This window comes from Prunus avium, chromosome 3 (assembly GCF_965620075.1).
Source record: "Prunus avium chromosome 3, drPruAviu1.hap1.1, whole genome shotgun sequence".
Classification (NCBI taxonomy): Eukaryota; Viridiplantae; Streptophyta; class Magnoliopsida; order Rosales; family Rosaceae; genus Prunus; species Prunus avium.
The window spans coordinates 32,819,071-32,824,068 of NC_142286.1; positions in this window are offsets into that span (position 1 = coordinate 32,819,071).

Below are 4,998 nucleotides of genomic sequence, written 5' to 3' on the forward strand. Positions count from 1 at the left end.
AAAGTAGAAAAATGAATGCAATTCAACCACATGACATTTAAGATCAATTTAGGTCTTTAACATGGGTTGTAATGGGGCCAAGGGTGTAAGGTGAGTAAGAAATGAAGGATATGGATAATACAAAGTCCAAGGAACTCGCAATGCAAGAGCATAAAATAATTGTTTACAAGACTTCGAATCATCACGATTAGATTTTTTTTCTTTTACCTGATCAAAACTCCTTATACCCTTCATTTACATTGATTCACTCCTTTCCTGAACAACCACCAATTTATTTTGAAGGCCCAAAAATGAAACCCAAAAATGAAATTTCATTCAACCACCACTTAATCACAACTTTTCTCTTTTCTTTCACCAATTGTGTGATTTTTTTTTTCTTCGAAATTCCCAAACTTAGTATGAAAAACACATCCCAATTAAAGCTCATGAGTTCCTTAGAAAGGTAAATATTTGTTTTTCAGGCTAAGGCGAGGAAATATAATTGGTTAAATGAAAGAAAAGGTTTACATGTAGGCTCAAAATGGTTAACAATGGAAAATCATGCTTAAGCATGCATAAGGTTAGCTTGAAAGGCACAAACGATCCAAAGAGGGCCTTAATATCACTTCTTAAATGTCGTGAAGTCAAATTGCATAAGAATGAATGACTTTTAAGTGTTCAACCAAATCAATAAATAATGAGATCAAACAACAACTTTGATGACAAGAAAATAAGAGTATGTATATAACACTCATGAATTGAAGTACAAGGCTCAAAAGCTCACTTTATATGGTTATATAAGTCTAATTTGTGCTTGATACAATTCTTTGGGTCATGCAAATCCTTTAATTGGAAAATTATGAAACAAATGGCAAGTGTAAAGAAGGTTTCAAACATATCATGCTAGAACAATGCCAAATTTTTTTTTATTTTTTAATAAAGAAAAAAAACACTAAAATAAAATGAAATCCAATTTTTATTTAAGTCATGCAAACATTTATCACTATCTCATCATAAGTGTTCGGAAAGTGACTCAAAATAAAAACAAAACAAAACAATACTTAAAATAAAAACAAGCAAAAACATAAATAATTTTTTTTTTTTTCAATTATTATTTTTTTTTAATTTTAAGAAAAACCAAATTTACTTGCTAAACTCCAATACCCCCAAACCTAGAAATGAACATTGTCCTCAATGTTTAAAAATTAGCCACAACCAATGTCATAACAACAAATGAAGGGTATTAAAGCAAATAAAAATCACAAAACATACAAAAATAAAATAAAACAATTACAAAATAAAAATTACAAAACAAACAATAAAATAAAATAAAATAAAATAAAAAAATAAAAAAACACGAAACAGTAAAACACTCAAAACAGTAAGCCCTAACAGATAGTCTTACACAAACTGAAACCCAAACAATTGAAAGCCCAACCCAAAATGAAATTAACCCAACAACGGTAAAACCCGACCCAACATGAAATCTGAAGCCCACACGTTTAAATTTAATTTTTTTCTTAAAAAGATAAAACGTGAATTATGAGCGCAAAGCGGGATTTCTAAAAAGAGGGAATGTGGTCCCTGATGTCGTTTCATGGATAGTCACGGGCAGAAAGCAGGAGCCACGTGTCGACGCATAGAGGCGCCGCAGATCCACAAGTGAAAATTACGGGCTCATGGAAAGGCGCGACGACTTTGCTGAACGCGTCCGTTCAGACAAAGCAAGTCGTGACAAATGAGTTGGAAACGGTTGGAAAGTGAGAAGGTTGTGGGACTCGAGGAACGCTGGATATTCAGAAAACGCTTAGACGCTGCAACGGCTAGGGTTTGTTTGTCAAAGACTACATCTATAAGAAGGAAAAAGAAGGGAAAAAAACAAAAAACAAAAAACACACAAACTCAGAAACACAAAAGAGAAAAGAAGCAAGAAAAAGAAAAAAAAAAGTGAGAAATCAAATGGCTTCTTCCTACCCCTTTTCGTTAGATCTCAACCTAGCTCCACCGACTCAGACACGAGGCCAAGCAGTAGCACCAGTATGGATGCCCTACTTTGCCTCCGCACGGGGGCCTGTGACTGTCAATGACTCAATACTCCTGGACAACGATGTTGCCATTGGAGTTTGCAGAAATTTAGTGACTCCCAAAGATATACGTGTGTTCGGGACAAGGGATGACAACCGGGTCACGAGTGATGCCCTGGCACTGAGCGTGCAGAGTACAGCATGTGTCGCAAGTTTGGGTCATCGCCTACTTGCGAAGTCCCATGAGGTAGAGGTGCTTAAAGCTCAGTTGGCGGCGGAGCGAAGTTTGGTTGAAGACTGTCAGACTGCTATAAAAAGCTTGAAAAGGGAGAGGTCAAGGATAGTTGAGGAGAATCGACACCAGCTAGAAGTATTGCGGGACGAGAATAGAAACCTATCAAAGATGGTAGAGTTGTACTCTCGCGACATGCGAAAACAGCTGGAAGACCTAGACCGACCGGGTAAACGCAAACAAGCAGATCGCGAGAGTAGTTACGCTCAAGCTAAGATTGCGATCTTTGGGAGCTCAAGTGATGAGCCCCAAGAAGCTGTGCGTGAAGCCCCGGAAGAGGACAGCCAGAGGGCCAAACTCAAAGCTCCAATGGTCGAGACACCAAGCACCGAGAAGAAATGATTTCCTACTGCATTATTGTTGTTTTTATTTTATTTTGTTGTTTTTGTATTTTCGTTATTTTGTTTCGGAAATAAAAGAGTAAGGTTGCAGAAAGAAAAAGAAAAGGAAAAAGAAAACACACTTCCCAACTAAAATAAAACAAAGACGACAAACGGAAAAGAAAACACATTTCCCTAACTAAAATAAGACAAAGATGATAGCCGAAAGGGAAAGGCAAAAACACAAAACACTAGAAAATGAAAGTAACGGGCAAAAACATAAAACACCAGAAAACACGGAGAAAAGAAAAGTAAAGTAAAGTAAAGGTGCTCCCCCTTGAAGCGATTAGGTCGAGCATGCCCGGGAAATCCGAAATGGTGTTGGCTCTCTCTCATCAGCATATGTCTATTTAAACCACACTTCTGCAAGCGGATGATACCCAGCATTTCTTCCTGCAAACTCAAGGAAAAACATCAAAAAATTCAGAAGCAAAACAAATGGCATCCTCATGCACTCACCTTGATGATCTCAACCTTGAGCTCTCACTTGCACTACCGAATGCCCAGACAAGGGCTCCTCCAACTCCTGTCTTCCCAAACTCCACATATCATCACGGCACGGCCTCAAACTTTGCTGAGGCAATACCGAACTTTTCTGAGGCATTGTCGAACAGAGCAGTGCGGCTAGGAGGCATGATTAGCAGCAAGCTCACTCCGACAGATCATCTGCATGTGGCACAGAGGTCTGATAAGGCAGCGGTAGAGGAGTCCCACAATTTAACTGTGCTCCACGCGGTCTCCGCTACCAATTTGGGCATGCGATTACTAGCGAGGACACGGGAGTGTGCCGCGATGAGCGAGGAAATAGCTTCCTTGAAGGCTATGGTGGCGGACTTGCAGAAGCGGCTCTACTGTGCCAATCAGCACGTGGAAGCACTGCAGAGAAAAAATGAGGACCATGTGGAGCTGCTGCAGATTCTACAAGTGCGAGAAAATAGAGGCAAGCCATGATGATGATGGAGATGAAGAAGATTAAGAAGATGATGAAGAAGATGATGATGATGATGTTTTTTTTGTTTTTTTTTTTGTTTTTTTTTTTTTGTTTTTTTTTTTTTTAATGCAATGTTTGAAATAAAAATGTGTTTTAACACTCAGAAATAAACTAACTAACCATACCACGTAAATAAATAAATAAACTAACATAACAACACAAAAACAGAAACAAAACAAAAACAAAGACTCAACAGAAAAGAAAACAAAGAAAATAAAAAAAAACTTAATTTAAAAAACACAATATACAAGCAACTCACGGATGACCAGTTAAGGGCCTCAGAAAACACAGCCAGGGGATCCGGGAAGGTTGGAGGGGTCACAATGGTCCCGCTTAAAACCCAAACTTCTTAGACACCGAAGGTGTCGCCTAAAGAACTCCTAGACACTGTATTAACGGAAGTGCTCACTGGGGTTACCATAAGTCGGCTCATATGAAAAATCTTTTTTTTTTTTTTTAAAAAAAAAAAATTTAAGATAAGAAACAAAAACAAATTAAGATAAAATGAAACAACAAACCATAAATGAAAATGAACTAAGTACTGTAAACAAATTCAAACAAACAACATAAATTGTTGTACTAAAAGAAACAAACCAAGAAACCAAAGAAAAAAAAAAAACAAACAGCACTTTCTATCACCCTTTTATCACCATTTGGACAGATTCGTTTCTATGTTTTTCAGCTTCGACCTCTGTTCAGTTTTTAGGCTATAACTTTCCAACCGTAAGTCCAAATTTTACGTTCTTTATATGGTTGGATTCAGCATAGAAAAACAAAGAACTCAACGTGGACCAAAAGGCAAAAACAACTACGGAAATAAATAGAATTCAAAGAAGAGAAAGGATTGAAATGCTCCCCCTTGAAGCGATTAGGTCGAGCATGGATGCACTTGGAGGTCGCGACTTCTCCCACTGCTCCACACTTCCCATTCTTGTGATTGAGATTGCCATCTCTCTCCATTTTTATTAAGCTATCATAAATTGCTAAAACAAACACACAAACTTGAAATGGAATTAAAAGGATTAGGAAATAAAAACTAAAATGAAAAGGAAAATTAACACACATCCAATTCCATGCTTCAAAGCAACAAGCACCAATGGGTTGTGTAAGCTGGGACTTAAACCCAGTTCTCTTGCTTGTTGGGCAATTGTCCTTTTCTGTTGGACTACAAACACAACTTGTCCATTAACGTCATTAACTTTAAAACTTGAAATTGTCTAGAAAAACATGAAAATGAAAAATAAAAATAAAACAAGTAGGGAAAAGAAATAGAACCAAACTATGTTGCCAATCCCCGGCAACGGCGCCAAAAACTTGTTGCGTCGATACAGC